The 25,159-nt window shown below is 38.7% G+C and overlaps 1 protein-coding gene across 9 annotated transcripts in view; it reads right to left on the reverse strand.

Annotated features, from left to right (window-relative positions):
- ZFAND6 (zinc finger AN1-type containing 6) overlaps nt 1–22,434 on the reverse strand; it is a 56,087-nt gene extending 33,653 nt beyond the window's left edge. For 3 of the 9 annotated variants that reach the window (XM_088829587.1, XM_055417940.2, XM_088829586.1), the window contains exon 1: nt 22,233–22,363. The gene's annotated coding sequence lies outside the window, so the exon portion shown is untranslated. Of the gene's footprint in view, nt 1–12,099; nt 21,883–21,922; nt 22,123–22,232 lie in introns of those variants that run through there. The other 6 variants (XM_088829585.1, XM_088829582.1, XM_088829588.1 and 3 more) reach the window with 5 other exon arrangements.
- Nucleotides 22,435–25,159: the final 2,725 nt, after the last annotated feature.

Raw genomic sequence — 25,159 nt, forward strand, 5'->3', positions numbered from 1 at the left:
GATGAAGTCCAACTAGTTTCAATATTAGCCTCAAAATACTGCCAGCAAGTTAAAAATCCCAAGAACCTGGTTTTAAGTCATATAGAATCAAAAACCAAGCAAGGATTTGCTGTTTTTGTTGTTTAGTCACTAAGTTGTGTCCAACTCTTTGCAACTCCATGGACTGTAGCCCACCAGGCTCCTCTGTCCACGGGACTTTCCAGGAAGTAATACTGGAGTGGGTTACCATTTTCTTCTCCAGAGGATCCTCCTGACTTGGGGATTGAACCTGCATCTCCTGCATTAGCAGGTGGATTCTCTGAGTCACTAGGAAAACCCAAGACCAAAGAAAGTATGATTCAAAATTTCAAGAGATAAGCAAGTTTAAAAAGTCTTGAGTTTTCCTCATAGTCAGAACAGTCTGACCTAAACTGTAGCAATTTTTTTTAATCCATCCCCTAAGACAAAGGAAATAAAAGCAGAAATAAACAAGTGGGACCTAATTCAACTTAAAAGCTTTTATGGATAGCGAACGAAAAATAACCACCGACCAAATGAAAAGACAGAGTACTGAATGGGAGAAAATATTTGCAAATGATATAAACAGTTCATACGCTCAACATTAAAAAAACAAACAACCAGATTAAAAAATGGGCAGAAGATTTGAATACATATTTTTTCAAAGAGGAAATGCAGATGGCCAACAGGCACACGAAAAAATGCTCAATACAACTAATCACCAGACAAACACAAATCAAAAGCACAATGAGATTATCACCTTATACCTGTCAACAGGAATGGCCATCATCAAACAAAAAGGACACAACAAATGCTGGAGAGGATGTGGAGAAAAGGGAACCCTCATACACACACTGTTGGTGGGTATGTAAATTGATGCAGCCACTGTGGAAAACATGTGGTTTCTCAAACAACTAAAAATAGAACTATCCTATGACCCAGCAACTCTACTCTATACAGGATATATACATATATAAACAAAAATTCGAAAAGATACAGGCACCCCAATTTTTAGAGAGAAAAAAGCACCGTGGCATCACACACTCTGACTCAATCCTTTCCAGAGGGTGAGAACCAAACCACGTGAGAATACTATCAGTGTTACCCTCCTGTACTAATGGAAGAGACAAAACAAGTCCTTCAACATGTCTACTTCTCATAAACAACTAAGGATTTTATGAGCTTTTCTGTTTTGTTTTTTAAATAAAAAAGGTAACATATGCGACATGTGGGACTTCCCCAGTGAGTGGCTCAGTGGTAAAGGATTCACCTGTAATATAGGAGACACAGGAGACGTGAGTTCAATCCCTGGGTCATGAAGATCCCCTGAAGAAGGAATGGCAACCCATTCCAGCATTCTTGCTTGGAGAATCCCATGGACAGAGGAGCCCTGGTGGGCTACAGTCCATAGAGTCTCAAAGAGTCGGACACGGCTGAAGCGACTTAGTATACACACACGACAGGTATACAAATGTCTGATTTCATAGAACAAATTATGCCATTATGCCAGTATTATTCCAAGGTGGGTGTATTTTGCAGAGAATAATTTCTGTGGTTAATGTGGTTTCTTTCCCTGCTTTTTCTAAACTTCTAAAACCAACTAACTATGCAATAAAGGTTTCCCTTGAAAAGATGGAATGTCCATTCAACATACACATTCCAATTAAGCAAATGTGAATTATGAAATAATTAGACCTCCTGGGATTATGATCATTTAAAAATGCTCAGCTGTGGCTAACACCTTACAGAAGCTCTGGGGTGCAATTATCTTGCTACCTATGTACTTTGAACATTACTTAATACCTTTTTATCTCTTCTAACTATTTAAGGAGCTAGGTCTAACAAATGACAGGTAATGAAAAAAGTATTTTACCTGCAATACAAAAGAATTCTTTTTCCTGTTAATAAACACTCAAGTTTCCTTCCCCTCGGCTTAAAAAAAACACAAAAAACTGAAAACCACTTTAGACTCATTTTACATGCAAGATTTCTGGTTAGTATGAAATATATTTGTTTCTATGTTATTCAAATATATATTTGTTTTGTCCTTGTGCTAAGTCACTTCAGTCGTATCCAACTCTTTGCGACTCCATGGACCATAGCCTGCCAGGCTCCCCATCCATGGGATTCTCCAAGCAGGACTACTCAAGTGATTTGCCATTTCCTCCTCCAGGGAATCTTCCGCTCCAAGGATCAAACCAGAGTCACTTATGTCTCCGGCATTGACAGGCAGGTTCTTGACCACTAGCACCACCTGGGAAGCCCCTGTTTTTGTCTTAAGATGGACCATAAATGTGAAACCAAGCAAACACAAGCAGCAAGCCAGGATATTGTTCTCTCTTTATTAACACACATTCTCAATTTATGGAACACTCTCATTTTAAGAATTATGGTACTGAAAATATAAAACAGCTTCCACCCCAAAATGTCAACTGAATAATCACTGCAATTGATTTGGTCTTGAGAAGTAAGCTTCCTCACTGTATCAGACAGTAAAATTTTAAATTCTAGAATGTAAAATTCTAACACTCACAGTTAGAGAGAGGTATTAAGAGATACCTATAATTGGGACTGTTTCTTTGTTTTTGGCTGTACCACAAGGCATGCATGATCTCAGTTCCCTAACCAGGCAGGGACTGAACCCCAGCTCCTTGCAGTGCAAGTGTAGGTGTCCTAACCACTGAACCACCAGGAAAAGCCCCAGAATCTGTTCCTTATTAGAGACAACCAAACCAAGGATATTGGTGACAAATCAGCAAGGTTCTGTGCTTTTTCTAGAATATTTTACTCCTGATTTTCATAGGAAGACAGCACCATAAAGAATAATATTAAAATTTTTATCTACATGGAACTCATTCTGTAAAAGGAATCAGACAAGAGGTCCTGGCAACCCATTTCCTTCAAAGAGATAGTAATTCTGAGAAAATTATCCAAATTATTAAAAGGATAAAGTATGGCTTGGAGTTTAATCATATACAAATCAGCAATTAAACATCTAGATTAATCACAGATTCTTGTGATTTTTTTTACATTTTCTCTCATTATCATTTACACTTCCTCTGATTTCAGGTTGAGTAGTGCCTGACATCTTACTGACTAAAAAGACAATACAACATTAATGAAATCTTACTTTGGAATTAATTCCTTTGATGATTTCTCTTCCTCCTACTTGTTAAATGGGGTCACACTTATGATGACCGTTATCTTCTGAATCAAAACCTAGGATATGTGATCTAACAAGACAGAATATTTTATTGAAAAAAAAAAAGTACCTTTGGAAAGGGTGCAGGAAATGGGCAGAAATATCAGACTACCTGAAATTTCTATACTACTTCCAGGTATGTGACTCTGCATTTTTATGGATGCCAAAAAGTCGGTATTTCTGAAATATTTCAAAAGTTGAGAAGCCAGGAAAAAAAATACTTGAAAACTGAAATGTCCAAAGGTGTGTGGGTCCTGGACCTGTATCTCAGTATCTCATCACCTGCAATTTGTCTTCTTATGTACAAAGTTCAAGTTTCAAAGCGCTAACTAGCAGCTCTATGCAAATGTCTTCAAATCATGACTCTAGCCCAGACCTTTCTCCTAAAAGGTCTCTCTTTGCTAACTGTCTAGAAATTCACTTAGATGTCTCATCAACTCTGCCAGTAAAAGATCATGGGCCAGGACAAACCAGAAGCTTGTAGCTAAATCAGAGTAGTAAGACAAGAGAACAGAAATGAGAAGGGTCCATGGATAAATTCTATACCTGCAATGTCTCCTCCAATCTTCACAATAATATCCCTTACAAGTAGCACTATTATCATCTCCAATTCAGAAATGAGAGAACTGAGGCTTGGTGAGATTATGGAACTTGCTCAGGTCAGTTCAGTCGCTCAGTCGTGTCCGACTCTCCGCGACCCCATGAATCACAGCACACCAGGCCTCCCTGTCCATCACCAACTCCCAGAGTTCACTCAATCTCATGTCCACAGAGTCGGTGATGCCATCCAGCCATCTCATTCTCCTTCGTCCCCTTCTCCTCCCGCCCCCAACCTTTCCCAGCATCAGAGTCTTTTCCAGTGAGTCAACTCATCGCATGAGGTGGCCAAAGTATTGCAGTTTCAGCTTTAGCATCAGTCCCTCCAATGAACACCCAGGATTGATCTCCTCTAGAATGGACTGGTTGGATCTCCTTGCGGTACAAGGGACTCTCAAGAGTCTTCTCCAACACCACAGTTCAAAAGCATCAATTCTTCGGCGATCAGCTTTCTTCACAGTCCAACTCTCACATCCATACATGACCACGGGAAAAACCATAGCCTTGACTAGACGGACCTTTGTTGGCAAAGTAATGTCTCTGCTTTTCAATATATTATCAAGGTTGGTCATAACTTTCCTTCCAAGGAGTAAGCGTCTTTTAATTTCAAACAGCTAGTAAGTAAGTGGTAAAACAAGGATCTGAATCCAGCGAGTCAAAGTCCAAGCAGCTATACTTTTAAAACCCCAAAAGGAGACAAGATATATACAGATTCTAACAGGTAAGGTGTAGCCATTGATCAATTCAAGAAGCATTCTCAGATCACCAAATATGTGCCAGATACAAAGGAGACCAAAAAAAGAGATCTGAATTTAATTCCCCACTTTACCACTTAATAGCTATGTAACCAGGGTAAGTCTCCAGCTTTACTCTCAAATGACTCAGGAAAGAAAATATATACATGCCTATATTACACAGAGAGAGAAAGACAATATGATAAAGCAGATGGAAAAAAGCATAACAAATAACTGAGAATCTATCAAGAGGGAATGGGACCTTTTTGTACTGTTCATGCAGCTTCTATGTAAGTTTGAAACTAAATCAAAGTAAAAAGCTACAGAAAAACTCACAGTGGTATCAAAACAAAAAATTTTGTGACTTTCTCTGGTTGCATTCGGTGGCTTAGGTTTAAAAGCAGAGTATATAAATGGTAGAACTGCTCCAAGACTAAAAGCTAAGAATACTAGGAAGAAAACTGAAGAGGGAACTGAAGCAAAGGAAAAGAAAGAGGAAGTATTGGGAGTGAGGTCTTGATAAGCTTAAGACTAAGTGTGGTGGGGAAAAGGGGAGTGAGAATTGGGACGACAGGAGGCTAAAGCCAGAGAAACAGTAGGTAGCATTCAACATTTGTCATTTAGGAAATGTAAATTAACCCCACGAAGAGATGCCACTTCATGTCTACTAGAACAGTTAAATTTAAAAAGACTTACTACTGTATCAAGTGTTGGCAAGGTTAAAGAGAAAAACACACATTCCTGATGGGAACACAGAACACAACAGAAACTTAGGAATACAGTTAAACCATTTCTTACAAAGTTAAACATGCAGCTATCACATGACCCAGTAATTCCAGTTCTAGGTTTCTACTTAAGAGAAACAAACATGTATGTCACACAAAAACTTACACATAAATGTTCATAGCAGCATTATTCAGATTAGCTGAAAATTGGAAACAATCCCAATGTTCATTCAAAGAAGGCAATGGCAACCCACTCCAGTACTCTTGCCTGGAAAAATCCCACGGACGGAAGAGCCTAGTAGGCTGCAGTCCATGGGGTCGCATCTTCACTTTCACTTTTCACTTTCATGCATTGGAGAAGGACATGGCAACCCACTCCGGTGTTCTTGCCTGGAGAATCCCAGGGACGGGGGAACCTGGTGGGCTGCCGTCTATGGGGTTGCAGAGTCGGACATGACTGAAGTGACTTAGCAGCAGCAGCAGCAGCAGCAAGCGAAGACAGTTCAATGGGAGAAAGGACAGTCTTTTCAACAAATGGTGCCAAGAAAATAGAATATCCATGCATAAGAATGAAGCTGAACCCTTTACCTTATACCATGTGCAAAAATTAACTGAAAATGGATCAAAGACCTAAACATAAGAGCTAAAACTACAAAACTCCTAGGAGGAAACACATGGCAAAAGATATAAATACTTAATATCTAGAATATATAAAGAACTCCTACAACTCAACAAACAATTTAATCCAAAAATAGGCAAAGGACGTGAATAGATGTTATTTCCAAAGACGGTATACCCAAGCATGGCCAATAAGCACATGAAAAGATGCTCAACATCACTAATCATTAAGAAATGCAAATCAAAACCAGAATGAGATACCAATTCTGGAACCCTTCTGCATTGGTGGTAGGAATATAAAATAGTGCAGCCTCTATGGAAAAGTTCGGCAGCTCCTCAAAAAGCTAAATATAGGATTACTTATGATCCAGCAATTCCACTTCTGGGTATATACCCAAAGTATTTGAAAGCAAGAACTAGAACAGACATTTACAATGTTTATACCAGCATTACACAATAGCCAAAAGGTAGAAACAACCCAATGGCCGTGGATGGATAAAAAAACAAAAATGTGATAAACATACATACAATGGAATATTATTGCCTTGAAAAGGAGTGAGATTATCATATATGCTACTAGATGAATGAACCTTGAAGACATTATGCTAAGTGAAATGGGTAAGACACCAAAGGATAAACACTGATTCCACTTAGATTAAAAAAAAGGGGGGGGTGGAGAAAACAAGAAGGGAAAAAAAGAAAAGGCAAAAGAAGAGAGGGAAGGACCAGGCTAATGACAGACATTGCAACATGGATATACCTCACAAAAACAACCTAGGTGAAAGAAGCCAAACTCAAAAGACCACGTATTTAATGATTCCATTTATATCAAATGCTGAGAAAGAACAAATCTACAGAGAAGAGAGCAGGCTATTGGTTGGTTACCCAGGACTGGGGATGGAAATGAGACCTGTTTAAAAACACTCAAAGAATCTTTTTGGAGTGATGGAAACGTTCTACAACTGGAATGTCCAGCTAATCTAGACAAGATTAGCTGAAGTATTTAACTTTTTTGATGATACAATATTTGATATAAAAGATTACATGCAGCCTATTTACCTATCTGTAACTTACTCAAAAGCTTATATGACTTGGGTTCACAGGTAGATTCTTTATACACCTGGAAGCAAAAATGAACACAAGGTTATGGCTAACATCTATTTAAGGAGGTTTTTAGCATTTTAAATCGCTCAGATGAAGTGCATTCACACTTTGCCTAATCTTCCTCTTATACAACCAGGTCTCATGCTTTTATTATATGTGAGGAATTCAACAGCTATGAAATTCAAAACTAACCATACATGGAAAATGACCTTAATTTTTCCTATATTTCAATCTTTTATCTTCTTACATCCTAGGGATGCTAAAATGTTCTATATCTTTTTAGGCATGTTCCAAAAAACTGTCAGAAATACGTCTTTGAAAACGTTTGTCTTTAAACTCTGGCAAGTTGTTGTTGTTCTTGGCTGAACCTCATGGCATGCAGATTCTTAGTTCTCTAACCAGGGACGGAACCCATGGCCCCCTGCCCTTGAAGTACAGAGCTCTAACCACCACCAGGGAATTCCCTCAGGCAACAGGCTTTGAGTTTGTCTTAGGAGGGACTGCTAATAGGTCAGAATGGTGTCAGGGTGGTGGTGGGGAGATGCATTAGTAAGCAGGGGTTAGCCTAGGAAGTCACATGGCTGGGTGGTTAAAAGGGACTTTGATATGGCAAACTTCAGTTCAAAGTATGCTAGCCACTCACCAGCTAAGGCAACCCTAGACAAATTATTAATAGGAAGTGTTTCTAAATCATTTCACTTGTTAAATGAAGGTAACAATACTTCCCCCTCTTAAGGTTGTTGGGTAACTACCTCAGAATCCTTAGGACAGAATCAGCTGGTAAAAAATTCAAAAGGCAATAAAAAATCACTATAGAATTTAAAGCAGAGACAGACGTGAATGAACAGTGAAAAATGTATTATAGAGAGCCAAAACTAAATGTGAAGATCGGTCAGGATGCTGTTTTAGTAATCTTACTAAGAAACCAAACTGTCACGAGTGCTATAACAGTGAAGAAAAAATGGATTAATTCCAGAGTTACTATGGATTTTAAATCAATGGGAAGTTGTGGCTAACTGGGGAAGAAGAGAAGGAAGACTCAGAGTGACACCCAGGTTCTGACATGGATGGTAATACCACCGCACATTTATTGTGAAAGTAGGGGTAAAAGGACTTGAAGGACACGGTTGGGGAGGATAAAATAAGCCACTGAGCTTTGATGAGTTTTTCACAGGTGTGGAAGAAACATTCGTGGAGAGTTCGGTGAACAGGAGTCTTAAGTGCAAACAAAAAATCTGTATTTAAGACACTAATCTCAGAACCATTAATATATAAAGATGCTAACTGATGACATGGGACTGGAGATTATCCAAGAAGTGTAGAGTGAGAAGAGTGTTAAGAGTCAGAATTCTATGAAATTCCAATACTTAACGACTGTAATGAGGAAACAGCAAGGGTAGAGATCAGAAACAGAAGGAAGCCCAGGCATATCACTAAACTTAGGGGAGGAGTCTCAGGAAGTAAAGAGTAGTCAATATACTAAGTTCTGCGAAGAAATTACGTACTTACAAAAAACATGCGAGTAGGGGAAGTAACCAAGATGCTTATTTGTGGAGGAAAAAAATGGGTATAAGGATAGAAAGATCTGTTCGCTTCTCCAAAACAGTACTAACCATAATGTTTTGAGTTCATTTTTTTTTTCTAATGATATACAAACACTGAAAATCAGATTCAGTCAAAAAAGTTAATATACATTATCAGTTAATAAATAAGCATTTTCAAGTTACAAAAACTAAAACCTCCGAAAACATTTACCTACTTTTATAAAGAAGCCATAAAGGGAAAACACTGCAAAACTGTAAAGTCCCCTTTTACACAGAACAAAGAGACATTGTAACTACTAAGCCACAGTTTCAAGGCTCTCACATTTTACCAACTTTCTGTCCATTAACCTTTTCCTCTGTCATTATGAAAAAGAAATCAATGCATTCTCTTTGAATGAAGACTAACAACAGACGCTGAATGCATTTAATACCCTTCCTCTAGACCACTTTTCTCCTTCACTCTAAAAGAATAACACAGAATTACTGCTACTGTTATTTTGTCTCAACATTAGATCATTTAGAGATTCTTCTTCCTCTAGAAAACTGGCCTCTACCCTCCAGAATGAAACTAATGTACTAAACGGATACTCCTTAGTTCAAACTGTCCACCTGCAATCAGCAGTAGAGGTACAGAAGAGAAACAATGGAAGATTATCTGTTCTCAAAAGCATTGCAGGCAGATTCTCCACTGTCTGAGTCACCAGGGAAGCCCAAGGTTCTAATGTTACCAGAGTACTAGGAGAGGAGGTAAAGCTTTACCTTGCCTACTCACTAAAATATAATCTATACACAAATTTGAAATGACTTTCACTAAAACTGTTATATTTACAATTACCTTCATCTCTGTCTGGCAGCAATAAGATGAATTGGTTAAGAAGAAAATTAAATACATTTTCTTAAATTCAGAACAAAGGAAACATGATACAAATGTTTAAGCACCAACATAAACTTTAAATATTTAAGTGAAGCAATTGTTCTACTCATGAATCAAATATTTAGATTATCTTCATAAAATCCTGACACACCTAGCAAATTTAAATGCAGAGAAAATGTATTTCACAACTGCTTCATTAATTAAGTCATCAGTTTTCATTTTTTTCCCTTCCATTTCAAATGTTAAGAAAACCAAAATACCTGGAAAAAAAAATCACACCTAAGCCACAACAAACAAAACAGACATGAAAAAAAAACTTCCCCCAGAAATATACAAAAAGACAGAGATTTAAGTTTATCAGCAAAAATTTACAGAAAGTAAATTATTTAAACTGAAAAATGAGCTGGACTATTTAATTCAAGATTATACATACATGCTTAACTACTAGCTCCACCAGTAGTTACTGAGTTAGAACTTACCCATGACTCATCACTGACTCCTATTTATAAATTAAGATTTTTTAAATGTCTTATAGAATTTTGCTTTAAAACAACTTTTTTAAGTTTATACTGGAACATTAGTTAAGAAGGTCACATCCTGACAATCCTAGCCTATTCTATTTAACAGACTACCTGCCAAGCATATACACAATGCAGTAGTTATTGCCAAAGAATGCTTTTAAAGACAAATGGGAAGAACACAGGACTAGTAACACACTATGTGTATACAAAGTCATCTTACCTTCAATTGAAAACCTAAGAAACACTAGAAAGGTGCTAATATTTTAAAACCTAGATCTATAACATAGATCTATGTTTCTATATTGTACTTAAAAAATCAGAAATGCACAAAGTGACAAAGGCTATTCATCTCTGTTCAGAGTAAAGTTAAGTATTACAGCTTTCTCTCTAAAAATGTTTCTGATGTTCTTTCTTAGAAGAAAATCCTCTGATATGTGCTACCAGAAGAAACATGTACTAAGGAAAACTTGCATGAGCAACCATTCCAATGTAAAACATTAAGCTCTGTACTTAACTGATAGCAACACATACAATACAATCAACAAAGATATAATTGCTCACTTAAGTAGGTAAAAATTCTCCCAATTTCCTTCAGCTGATTTTAATGTCCAGAAAATGGATTCAGATTCATCTACATCTTGGAAAACGGAATTTAAAATAGCCTATTAGTTTAGGCAAAAACTAATCAAGTCAGACACCTTCAGAGGCACACTTTAATGAGAACACTTAGGGGCTTAACCCATTAGAGAAATTTTGAAGCACATTTTTCTGGTGGCAATATAAACTGGAATAACCTTTTTGAAAAGCAATTTGGCTACTGAAGTGTTTATAGCCTTTGATCTAGGTAAGCCCACTCTAGGGGATTTTTCCAAAAGAAATATAGAGGAAAATATCTTAAAATTTACACAAAGAGGTTTGCTCAGCAATGCCATTTAAAATGGTGAAAAATTAGGAACAATCTAAATGTAAAACAGGCAAAAGACTAGGTAGATTAAGGTCCCATTAACCTAAGAGAATTCTATAGCAAATGAAATGAAAACAATTTTAATAATAGACGATACAGTTTGATAAAAAATAGAAAACTGTCTTTATTCACAATTATAGGACAAATATAAGAATATGGTAAGGTACAGAACAGGGAAAGAAGTAAGATCACCTCACAACAATCTTGTGGCTATTTGGGTGACTTTTCTTGATTTTATTACTATTATAGTATTGCTTATGCAATAGATGGAGCAGAAAGCATTAATTTAAAACCTTTTGCGTGATCTGAAAGAAGCAGCATAGTAAATACAAGTATACTGACTGAAATGCTTAGGTGGCATTTGGGACAATTATTCAAATTATTCTATACCTTAACTTCTATGAGATCAAAGAGCAACAATATAAAAACAAGAGCCTCTAAAGGAAACTTCTGGTACTGAAACATAGTATAATTATTTCTTAAGTAAGAAATGTCAATTATAGACACTTTAAGTTTTGGCAGCCTATCTATACCTCTTAAAAATATAAATTCATTCATTTCCTGTTTCAAAAGGATGTTAACTGCTTTATGTCCACCTTGAAAGAAATGAAGTTTGAAAGGAGGATAAAGTTTTACCTTGTTCTATATAAAATGAATCTATGATCTTTTAAAAAAGCAAAACTAAAATTATGAGCATACTAAAAAGCGCCAACACATTGGTAGATTTAAAATACACTGAAGTTTAAAAAGGGGGGATGTATGCTGAGGGGTAAAAAAAAAAATTAACAGTTGGCATTTCAATTCTTTAAAAAGGACACATTTAAACCTACCACATATATCTGTCTTTTAGCAACTTCACATCTTAAGTTTAAGGAAAATGACATAAACAGACCTCCTCAAGATGTCATTTATAAAAACTGACAAAGGTCTCTTCAAACATCCAATCCGAGAGAAAAGATTGGAGATGATTTTTATGCAAGTATTTTTTAATGACACTTAAAATTCTGATCTAAAAATAATGATAAAAGAAAGTCAAGTTTGATTCTCTGAATACCTATTTCCTGTCCAAACAGCCCTTTTGTTCTGCTTCCCTGCTTAATTTTAATGTTCAGTTTGCATCAGAAAATAGCAACAATGACAAAAGCTAGCATACACAGAAGCACAAAGAAGTAAAAGTGTAAAATAAAGGATCATTAAAAGATTAGAACAAAAATCCTACCAACAAAACCTCCACAATTTTCTGTTTGCTTCACCTCAGATTAACTTCACTTGAAGCTGTACTCCAAAGCAACCAAACCTGAATACCAAGCTCCACCTTCTCCAATTCTAGTGGCTGAAGAGTAAAATCTCCTCCCTGTTAGTGAAACTGATAATTGTGATTGGATACGGCTAATATCCATTATTTTAAAGAACTTTTCCTTGCTAGCAGGTTAGGTTAAACATACTAAAACCCCCTGATAAGCTGGTTTCTTAAAGAAACAGTAGGTAATGTTTCAGTTTTCCCATCATATACTATTTGCTTACTCTTTTGTCTAGGTAAAAAATAAATAAACCAAGTAACAGCAATGAAAATCTCACAGAAGAAGTGTTAATTTGCAGTTCAGTGACCAAGTGTTTAAAATACAATGCTTTTAAATGAAATTATTTTATTTTTTTACAGAGCCTGAGGATGAAATAATGCTTTATAAAGACAAGATTCCTTTTTCAATAGAGTTCACATTTGGTATGAAAATTCTAAAACAGCAACAGAAATCCACTGCAAAAATTTTGCTAATGAGAACAAAATAGCATTTTCTCTAAGACTTAAAACATAAAGCTACATCTTAAATGAAAATACATAGCACTAAAATATTGAATGCAAAAATTTCTAAGATATCAAATACAATATCACAAGAATAAAATTTTCAGTGACATCAGACTGATATTTTTATTTAAAACAAGAAAAATGAGGCAAATATTATTTCTATGTCACCACACTTACAGGTCTGATGTCATGTTTTGCAAGGATAATGCTTATCCACTGCAAAAACAAAAGAAGACAACTTGTTCTAATGAACATGTTCAAGTATAAACTTCAGGATGGTTCATTTTCTTTTTTAGTTTTTTTAAAAGAAAAGTGGACACTATTTTGCATCCTACCGAGATATTACTCTAAGGTGGCACAGTAACCCTAAGGGAGAGATGAAGGGTATCCTCCTCTTAAAATATGTTACGTTAAATGTTATTTTTACTACAGATTCTAAAGAGACTCTGACTTTTGAACAAAGATCTTTGGTCACTTTGTACATTACAAAATTTGCTGTATTTTTTAATTTGCTGTATGCTTAAATTCGAACCATTTGTTTTTAGGAGTTTGATCCATTAACTATTACTCTGACATTCATCATTATCGACTGAATGACAAATTTGAGAGTATTCACCTCTACCAAAAATTGACTGACTTATAAAAACAAATTCAAAATTAAAAAAAAAATCAGAGTAGCTCCTTCTTAAAATATACTTTTAGTTACTTTATGTAAGAATTTTTCATTTAAATTTCATTTTCTAAGTTAAAAATCTTGCAAGCATTTTTCCTCAAAGAAAATTCATACATTAGAACAACATAAACCCAAGAAACTTATTTTGAATACAAAGGGAAGTCTGTAAGAAACTGAAAATGCACATAATTGCAACTAGACATGAATATGGAGTAATACCCCACAGAAGCCCAAACAGCTGCATAATCTATTATGCCTTTTAAGTGGACAAATTGAAAGAGCCAATTCACAGAGGTCCAGTCCCAAGATCCTTTGCAAGGATTCACAGCTTTGAATGCCCAGTACTTCACAAGTCAAGTTCAGGTTTTCTTGCCACTGTGTGGACACATGCAAAAAGACCCTGGGCATAGAAGAGGTACAGGAGCAGACAATAGAAAAAATATACAATTTGAGTTACAGCATCAAACTTGAGTTACATCATAAAATAAGTTTTAGATGGCCAAAATTTTATAGGGTTATAGAAAAAGAGACAGCAAACATTTTACTTTTAAAATTTGCCAAACATAAAATTAGTATTCAGCTATGGGAACCAAATGAACCTTTGGTCTAACATCAATTTTTCACATCAAAGTTAACTATTTGTGTACAACAAAGACATAGAACATACACTAATCTAACACCAAAATCCTCTCCATTTATAACCAAAAGAAAATATAGATTGAAATATAGACTGAACCATTCCAGATGGTTCAAAGACCTCCAGGACCTATTTAAAAGAACTGCAAGTTGATAAATATCATTTTAGGTGGCTTACAGATTACAAGTAAGAGTATTTTATTCCTCTTCTAAATCTGCAATAGAAGAAAACAACAGAAAAAATAAATAAAAAGAGCGATACCACAACTGAGGTTATCTGAAAATAACTGCTTCCTGGGAACAGGGAGGCGGCAAAAGGGACAAGGCTCCCTGACTGCATGTGACGACACCACTTTTCCAACATCAAGTATTCAAAGGGTGTACTCTTTGTCAGAGTTCAGAGGTTTTCACAAACCTATCAACTGAAAACAGTTTAGAAGAGACCAAGCCACTGAACAACTTGGTCTCATCTCACTTACTATTAAAAAGACCCTATATAAAAAGGCAATACCTAGACTATTAGAAATAACCTTTGGTACGTTCAGAGCAGGGGAAAACTTCCACGGAATTTTTAGGGCCTGAGAATGGCTCACAATATTCTTCCTACAACAGAAATTATTCCTTGGCAGTAATATCCCTGAGTGCTACAGGTAGTTAAAGCAGTAGCTGGTGAAAGGTAGTTGGCGACAATAGCAAAACATGACTAGGGGTCATTAAGGATAAAGTCTGAAAACCATCAACTGATGGAAGAAAAAAATATTTAAGAAATATTTCCCTGACAAATACACAGTGTCTACAGAAGTGAGGTATGTATTTGAGTTTGCAACTCCTGATGACTATCTTCTCATTAAGAGAAAAAAATACAAAGTGAGTATGGGGGAGAAGGAGGCGGGCAGTGAGGGTCCATTCAGGAGAACAGCAAACACAAAGGAAACATTTAGGAAGTAAACAGGTAAAAAATCATAAACCAAGCTTAAAAAGAGATATCTTTCTGTAACACAGTAAATTGTTCTAAATCTAAAGAAACAGACAAGGTCACCAACGAATGTAAATTAAAAAAGGAACAGGGATCATAATATGGAGACCAAAGTATAAGTAAAAGAAAAGCATTCACAGTCCTCAGTTATTTAGATTTAACAGTCATGAATTTTCACGTGCCAATCAACACACAATCGATCATCTAAGTAAACTGCTACACAAAGAAAAATGACAGAAAACAGGTTGGAAGACTTTAAATTCCCTCTCTGGTTAGCAGAGTAAGCCAGAAAAACATAACTAAAAGATGAATGATGCACAGCAATTATTTAATAAGGACAGTTCTTTATATAGCTATCAAAAGAAAAGCTTCTTTTCTCAAAAGTCATAGGAAAAAATTTTTAAATTATAGTCCAGAAGAAAACCAACAATTTTAAAAAGCAAAAGTTGAATAGGTAGTGTTTTCTACCTATTGAAAAGCTTATTCATTCATCAAACATTTTGAACACCTACTATATATATGCTGGGTACCACTGGCTGCTGTGAACGCCATAGTGACCTGTCCCTCCATTGTAGAAACTTACGGTCTAGTCAGACCAGTGCTGACCACCTAGAAAATAATGCGAGTCACATGCAATCTTCAACTTCCTGGCAGCCACATTAAAACACTAAAGTTTAAATTAACTGTCATAAATATTTTCTTTAACAGGAAATATGTAAAGTAGCATTACTTCAATATGTAATCAATATCTTGAAAAATTGAAGTCTTTCCCTTTTTTGTGCTAGAAATCAAGCTTATATTTCATACTTATAGCACATCTCAATTCAGACTTGCCATAATTCAACAGCCAGATGTGGCTACCTAAACTTAAATACTGTAGCTTTTAGCCACATGATTATTCAGAAATTAAGATAAATTTTCATTACTGCACAAATCTCTTTTTATCTCTGCTGCCCACTGTAACAGCCACTAGTTGCATATGGATACTGAGCACCTGAAATGTGACTAGTAAAACTGAGAATATGAATTTTTTACATTATTTAATTTTAGTTAATTTAAATAGTCACAAGTGGCAAGATTGAAAAGTACAGCTCTAGGAGAAAAAGACTGCTGAAACAAATCACATGCATTTAATGAATTGCAGTTGTTACAAGTATTTACAAAAGAAATGTCCAATGGGAAATGAGAAAATATAGCCAACAGAGAACTTAACCTGTTTTGCCAGCATTAAGGGTTAATTCATCAAAGGAAATCACCATTTAGCAAACGGGGACAGCCTATTCAAAGATCCTGAGTGGGAGGAAAGCGAAAATACAATAGAAATAACGAAGGAAAGTATCAAGGAGAAAAATAATCCAGGTTATTTGTAAGTGACCAATTTGGATCACAGACTATAAATAGGATAGGAGGGTGGTGAAGCAGCCTTAGCACTTGGAAATAAGTCCTGCAATAAAGTCTGCCCCACTCTCTTCACTCAGTAAACTCCAGCCATTCCAATCTCCGGTCACCTCCTAAACTGAGCCAGGTTCTTTTCGTCCCCTTTACTCGGGAAACTTGCCCCAGCAGTTTTCTGATCTTAAAAGTCAGAATCACAGTTCCAAAATTTCTATTCCAGACAGGGTATGAGGCAGTAATCCAACTGGAGGATATGGTGTGGAGGGGGTGGGACAGGGGCTTGAACCTGTTTGCAAGACAATTTTTACAAAAAATGTTTATGGAACTAATTCAGTGTATCACTTTTTTTTTTTTTTTAATGTTGTGACAGACTGGGGAAGTTAAGAAAACTTCCCAAACACACACACCATCACTAACTTTAATTAAACATTACATTCTCAGAACAAACATCCCAACTAGCACCTTCCAATCTCTATCAGCACACCCTACTTCTCTCCTTCCCAGCAGTTGTCAAAATCTGAAAACTCTATGCAGTGGTCTGTTAACAGCCTAGCTTTTCCAACGGACAGTAAACGCCATGACAGCAAAGATCCTGTATCATTCGTCTCTGTCTCCTCAACACTTAGCACAATGCCCAAGTAGCACAGAGGAACAGCTGAATGAAAACTGCAACAGCAGGGATTTTAATAAAGATATTACAGGTAAAATTTAAAGGAAAAAATACCTCAACTAGGCTCAAAGGAAAACTTAATGGCATTAAAGTTTTTTCATTATACAACAAAAAACATTAAGTGGAAATAACAGTATTTTCTAAATTAAAAAATTCAAGACCAAAAACAACCTGAAGACCCTAAGGAATCAACTAAAAACTCGAGGACTAACAAAGCAACAACTGAAAATTGTAGGGGGAGTGGGGGGAAGAGGATGGTAAGACTTAACAATAACAAAAGGAAAACACATTATTACTCCCAGTTACTAAAACAATGTGCACTGACTGGTACTGAATGAAAGCTAAAAAGAACCAAACATAAATGTATTTAGTATATGACAAAGGCAGCTATATTTGAAGGCAAAAGAAAAAGTTTTCTTTTATGGGGCTAAAATAACTGATTAACTACTAAGGAAAACTAAGGACAATTCTTTCACTTCACATATTATGTCAAAATAAATCTTGGATGAACACGAGAGAGAGATGTGAAAAATGAAACCATACAGAACTAGAAGAAAACAGTTATCTGGGTAGGAGAGTTCATTAAATATGAAAGTAGAAGCTGTAAAAACAATATTATTAACCTCAACTTCTTAAAAGACAAAAACTTTTATAAAAGGCTAATGAAGAGCAAGGGAAAATGTTAGTAGGATGAGTCAAAGGGTGGCTATCCTAAATACAAACACCACCCCAATGGGCCGAAGACAAACCAGAAGATGTCTAGAACCTATACCTCTATTCATTATCATAACTCATTAATCTAAGAAATAAATTACAAATCTTATGAAAAGAAAAAGAAAAAATATTATTTCTGATAAAGATATGGAGGAAATGTGTCCTCTCTCATATTTTTCATCGAACTTCATAGAGGTTTGGTCAACTTATACTACAATGTTAGTCGAACTTTTAAGATTTGTCAGTATTCATGACAAAAAAAAAAAAGTTCACATACTTTAAGCAATTTTAAGACAGGCTGAACCCTAAAGAAATAAGAAATGCATAGTAAGATGTAGCTCTTAAGATGTTCTTCACCACACTGTAATAGTGAAAAAAAGGATAAAGAAACAAGTTATACACAATAAGTGACTAGTTAAATTAACAGTACTTTCATAAGACGAAATAGCATGTACCTTTTAAAAATCTTATTTTCAATATATGGGGACCTAACAGTAAAGCTGTTTTTTCCAGTAGTCACATATGGATGTAAAAGAGTTGGACTATAAAGAAAGCTGAACACCAAAGATTTGATGCTTTTGAACTGTGGTGTTGGAGAAGACTCTTGAGAGTCCCTTGGACTGCAAGGAGATCCAACGAGTCCATTCTAAAGGAAATCAGTCCTGAATATTCATTGGAAGGACTGATGCTGAAACTGAAGCTCCAAAACTTTGGCCACCTGATGTGAAGAACTGACTCATGTGAAAAGACCCTGATGCTGGGAAAGACTGAAAGCAGAAGGAGAAGGGAACGACAGAGGATGAGATGGTTGGATGGCATCACCGACTCAATGGACATGAGTTTGACTAAACTGGGAGTTGGCGATGGACAGGGAGGCCTGGCGTGCTGCAGTCCATAGGGTCGCAAAGAGTCAGGCACGACTGAGCGACTGAACAGTAAAGCTGAGGAAATCCTTGCCCACAAGCAGTTTACTTCAAGCAGGGGATACAGACAATAACCAGATAAATCACTTCAGATGTTAGATTCTCAAAGGACACAAAGAAGGTAACACAGCCAGCTAACAGGGAAAGTGGTCTGAAATGGCGTCTCACAAGGAGTAACATTTGAGCAAAACACGACTGGGTGTTCAGTCAGAAGGAACAACAATTTTAAGAGAACTAAACTTGGCATATAGCACTGCTGGGGATGCACGAGTCAGGGTGAGCAGAATAAAATAAGCCTGTGAGGCTGATGGGCCCGACAGTCTAGATCAGCAACAAACAAGGCCTGCCCAAGAGGCACCTTAAGTGCAAAACACACAACCAATGGTGAGGACGGTCTGAAAGAGATTAAGTAAAATATATCCCATTAGTAATTTCTTACACTGACTACTTGTTGAATCACATTTTGGGTTAAAAAACATTTCACCTGTTTCTCTTTGTAAATGTGGCTATTAGAAAATGTTTACTACTTATATGGTTCCCATTTGTAGCTCCTATTACATTTTCATTGGACACTGTTGGTCAAGAGTATAAAAACATTTGGATTTGTTTTGAGTCTGAGAATAAGATAATCTAATTTACACATTGAAACGATTGTTCTGCACAGGAAAAGGAGAGAACCTTGAAGCAGATACCAGTGAGGTGACTAGCACCACCATACCATATACAACAAAGGTGCTGAGATGGATCATATTTGGTTTAAGTTTTGAACACAGAAGCAGCCTCGTACTGCTTAGAATTCAACGTTTAATTGTTTAGGATAAGAAAAACAAAAACAGAGAGACTGGTGGGATACCTGCCAAAATATTAATAATTACTCGTTCTTTGTAACTTTCTGACGGTTTGGGGGGGAAAGCTGCCCTCATAATGAAATACAAAACTGAGGTTTGTTTTTGTTTTTTTAAAGCAAGATAAAATAGTCCTATCAAAACAAAGTCTCCTGATATCTGTCTGCAGGCTGCGTGCACTGTTCTTAACAAACAAAAAACAGCACTTCTCACGCCTATAAATAAAAAAGTTTATTCAAAGATATACATAAACTCATATTACTTATACACACACCATTTTCAGGAAGTTAATACTGCTCCATAATTTATCTTTGCGTTTCTGTTCACACGATAAATCCCAAATCGGAGCGGGGGCGGGGGGGAATAAAAAGTACTTAAATGTGTTGCTAACATATCCCGATACTCACCACACACCTTTCTCAAGTGTTCCAAAGGACACACTCAATGTAATTCCAGAGAATAACACCTTGGCCCTAATCATTTTCCTTAAAAGCTCTGCCATTTGATAGGTGCTTCACTTCAGTCTGCATAACTGATAGGATAAACTCAGGACAGGTTTCTTTTACACATGTGTACTACGGCACAAGAGAAGTTTTAAGAAACTTCCCAGAAATTAAAAAGTGGGAAAGGGAACCCCAGAAAAGTGACTTATTTTATACCCAATCAAGTGTTTTTTCCTACTATATTTACATTTTGTAGTGAAAAAGTTGAAAGCAAATAGTGCCAGACTTCTTACCATGGGATTTCCAAGGACAAGATTCATTCAGATTGACAGGAATCCTGGTTTCTCATGCAAATGTTTAAAAACTATGAACCAATTACTATGGATATGAATTTGCCATTAAAACATAAAAGAGAATCCTAAAGTTTTTCATTTCTAGTATTTCAATCTATTTTACTCCTGAGTACCTAAAATGTGCCAATGAAATCTGCATTCACTCTAAAGCAACTCTTGCACTTGTGTACCAGAAACCAGGGAACAAGCAATGTTCATGGGACACAGCAAAACAGAATCAAAGACATAGGCTAAAGGCCCATGAGTCGTGGAAGATTAACACAAGATTAATCTTTATATTAACAGAGCAATGAAACGAGTGAACTACAGCCACATATTCTTTTTATAAAAAAGCTCAAAAGAAAAACAAACTAAACACACAGTTTGAGCACACAGACATTATGTTATGAAACTTAGAAAAAAAAAAAAACGCAAGGGAATGGTAAACAAAATACACTAGACTGAAATGATTACCTCGGTAAGGAGAGGCAGAGGTATAAGACAGATAAGAAACTCATAAACATATACAAGTTTTGGTAATATTCCAACTTTTGGTTTGGAGATGGAAAGCATGGATTTTTATTAATTTTTATCTCTTTATTGTGTGCAGCATACTTTAATACTGTGTTGTGTGTGTTCATACCTTTGTGGCATTAAATACACTTTAAATACTTTGCTTAAAAATCTGTAACTAACATACAATAAATTGCATATACTTAAAAGTGTAAAATGTGATCTGTTTTGACACAGGAAATTATCACAATTGAGATAATAAGCCAACAACCCCGAAATTCTCCTGTACACCTTTGCAATCCCTGTTTTCCTTAAATACATTTTAAAACATAAAAGAAAAAAAGTTTAAAAGATAACCTGTTTGGGAAATATAAACGTGCATATTCTGCAGAAAGAAAACCTTTTCCCTTGAAGCCCTGGACTAAGGGTAACGCGGCAAAATGTCCTAAAAATGGTAACATAAATATTACGTAACTAACCTTAAAAGTCTATGGGATTTTACATTAAAAAAACAAATTCCGAATTTGATTTGGCAGAGGACTTTAAACCTCTTGCTCGGAGCATTAAATCATTAATAACGAACCAGTTTTTTAACCACCAAACAACTTATACATGGTCTGTGTGTAACTTCTTCACACTGCTGAACAACTAATCTGAGTGTGAAGATAAATCATCGCAGCGTCTTAATCGTGTGGTTGGTTTGGCGCAAAGTTTCGACATAAAAGTTAAAATCATCTCAGACGCATTATTCTTCTGTCCTTGTTTACGTAGTTAGACGGCAACGTGAAAATACTACTCCAGAGGAAAATCGAGAAATTCTGAGTCCACCCTACAAAAGCAGAGGAAAGAGAGACCCTCCCGACCCCCTTTCCTAGTCTGACTTGCTAGACTTTCCCCCTGGCCGGTGGCTGGAAACACGGCAGGTGAAAAACGCTTCCAAGAAGGGTTCGGGCTGGGAGGCGTGAGGCGAGGAACTTGACCCGGGCCGGTGACAGGGACGCGCCAGAGGGCGCCCGGGGTCCCTCCGGCCCCCGCCCGCCAACTGCTCGGAATCGGAGGGCGGCGGCGGCTCCCCACCCCCCGAGGCCCGGGGGCAGTGAGGACGGGGGGGGTCTCACCTCGGCGCGCCGCCCCCGCCCCCTGCGGGAAGCCCGGGACCGCGAGGGCCCGCCGCGCGTCCGGGGGAGTCCGCCGCACCTCGACCCCTGCCCCCAGGGCCAGGAAGCCCCTCAGCCCTCAGCAAAAGCCCGGCCCGGGCCCGCGGCCGGCCCACCACCTGCTGCGCCCGCCGGCCGCCCTCCGCTTCCGGCTCCCCTGGGCCGGGAGGGGCCGGGGGCGGGCCTGGCGTCGCCTCAGCCGGTGGGGGAAGGGAGCGGGAGGGGGAGGGGACGCGCCGGTCGCCGGGGCCCCGCGGGCCCCGCTCCTCACCTGGCGGCGGCTCCCTCCGCCTGACGCGCTGCCTGCCGCCGCCGGTCGCCGCCGGTGAATGGGGACAGGTGAGGCCGCCAAACCCCTGGTCGCTCCGGCCCCGCCGCCGCCGGCCCCTCCGTCCGCTGTTTATTAAACTTTTCTGTTTGGTTGTTCGGCGTGTGACGCGACTACGGGGCAGAGCTCGGCGATTGGCCGGCGCCCGGCGCTGACGCGGCAACCCCCGCCCGCAGCCTAATTATTACCGGACGGGGCGGAGCCGCAGGCCGGAGCCGGCGGGGAGGGGCGGGGCCAGGGTTCGGAGCAAGCGGCGATTGGCTGGAGCGTAAGAGGAGGCGGGGCGAAGCGAGAGGAGATGCTCCTTCGGCCTCCCCGCCTCCACTATCCTTCCTCTGCTGGGGCTTCCTCCCGGCGGCATCGGGGGCGACAACGGGAGGACGTTTCCTGGGGTCTAGAGGAGATTCATGGAGTCTGGGGTGGTAGGTTCAGGTCCCTCTCCTATCTCGAAGGGGGCTGCATGTTCATGTTTCGGATCGAGTAGCCAGAAAGAGTTGTGCTTCACCTGCCAGTTGTGCAAGAAGGAATTCTGAGCTTTCCCCCACGTGCAACATTGTGCCCGCACCCCCCATTTTTGCAAGCGCAGAATCCAAGGCCTGGGGCAATACTCTGCCCGGTCTTGAGCCACTGCTTGGAAAGATAAGGAAAACTAGTAGACGCGAGCATGCACAGGTGTGTCCCCCCCGCCCCAACACACACACATGCATGGACGCACATTCCCCCACAGGCACCCGGACCCCTTTGCAAAACTCTGCAGAAGTGCACGTCCACTTCCCAGCTGAGTGGACTTCCCACCTACTGCGCTGGGGCGTGGGGTGCTGAGCAGAACGGCTCCCCCGCAGCTTCTCACCCTTGGGTTCCGGTGCAGTACAAGAAATTCAAGCTCATAGTTCGAGGTCATTCAGTCCTGCCGTGATTAGAGGGGTTCACGTGGGGCTGGCAGGTAGAAGGTGGACCGGGTCCAGCGGGTCCTTTTTAGTTTTATATTTGGTGTTTTGTTTAGGAATATTTTGGAAGAAATTTTCATGTTAAAAAAATGGAATAAGAAATATTTGATTACTGAGCTTTTTGGTGCCCCTTAAAATTTTACGTTTCAAAAAATCTCACTATCCTCACCCTAGTTGGATCTCACTTGTGGGGAGAGAGATATTGATGTGACTAAGGTATTTTGCAATAGGCCTTTGGGATAAGAAGAGGTTAATTATAGAGGAGAGATAGGGGCCAGAAAGTTTTCAAGGAGGAGGTGGCATTGGTTTTTGGCACTGAGAGTGTGTAAGGCTCAGCCTGCTGGCAACCTGGAGAAACATTTTCTTGCTCTCCTAAAGAGGCTGGAAAATGCAGTGTGGGGTTGGAAGAACAGAATGTGAAAGGTTGTGAGGTAACAAACAGATGCTTTAGGGGCAAGGTAAGGAACATCCTGTAAAGTTAAACCTAGTGTGAGCATTAGAAGGGAGACTTACCCAAGAATGTTGATTTAAAACGCATTCAAATTTAATTGTAAAAACATACATACAAACAATGGACTCACCCAGCACAAGAGGATTTTGCCCAAGGTCATCATCCCTGATAATACAGACCTGGAGATCAGGTTATAATGGAGACTAGAGACTGTTTTAGGGTCAGTTATTTGACAGATCCTCAAAGCCACATTGAGTCCTTGACTTAGTGGGAAATAGGAAAGCATCAAACGGTGAATTAGAACAATTTGGTGGATTCTTCTGATACTAAGAATAATTTTGCAGCCTGGGCCACCTGGGGTACTTTCAGCTGTTCACTGCCCTCTTGTCACCAGGTGGAAGAACTATATGGAAAGAACTTAGATTTTGGCCAGGATTCAGGTTCCTAATCAGATGGGTCACTCAGTGACCTTGATCAATACTCATAACCTCCTTGGGTCTCAGTTTTTTAATGAGTTTGGGAAACCTCAGCAAACAAAGATCACTCCCTTTATAGATTCTTCATTCTCATGGGGGAAATATAAATATATATAAAACACATTTAGATCTTTTTGCTGTGAGTAAGAAGATGGTAAGTAGTATAGATTGAAGAAAAAGGAGAGCAGGCTGGTGGATGGGGGAGGGTGGGTCACCGTGTTCAACAGGGTTGTCAAGGTGGGCTTCACTGAGAAAGTGAGGTTTGAACAGAATTGTAAGAGATGAAGGTATAGTCATGAAAACCTGGGAGAAGAACATTCCAGACTGAGAAAACCTGCAGGAATGGGAACCCTCTTCCAGGGCCCGAGAGTAGGCTTTTTAACACTCGGAAATGAATTGTCGGAGGAGACACACAGGCTGACAAAGCAGGAGACTATTGGGAAGGGGTGCCCAGGTAGAAAGCAGCAGGCTAAGGGAACCGAGGAGACCAGCTCTGCTATGTGGCTCACAGTCTCGGGTTTTATGGTGATGGAGTTAGAGTCCGAGTTGTCTCTGGTCAGTCATCTTGCTTGGCCTGTATTTGGTGACTCAGTGTCCTTCCGGTGGCGGGTGCATCACTCAGCCAAGATGGATTCCAGCGGAGGACTCTGGGAGATTGGCAGGACATGTGGCATCTCCTTTTGACCTTTCCTGAACTCTTCTGGTTTGCTGGTGGCTTGTTCTGTGTTTCTTACCAGGACCTTCTGTCATGAAATAACTCATGTTCTTGGTTACTGTGGTGCCTGGATAGGGTGGGTGGTTTCACTCAGTGTTCCCCATAACAGAACTTTTAGAACATGGGTCCCCAGGCAGGAATGGCAAGGAAAGTGACCCTGAAACCAGTTGAGCTGGGGAAAATAGGAAAGGAATTTAGGTTGAGAGGACTTGCTCATGTAGGACCTTGGGGGCCATGGGCTTTGACTATGAGTGAAAGGTAGAAGTGCAGCCAATGCAAGG

The sequence above is a fragment of the Moschus berezovskii genome, chromosome 21, assembly GCF_049115385.1.
Source record: "Moschus berezovskii isolate FMDL1 chromosome 21, NW_MosBer_1.0, whole genome shotgun sequence".
Lineage (NCBI taxonomy): Eukaryota > Metazoa > Chordata > Mammalia > Artiodactyla > Moschidae > Moschus > Moschus berezovskii.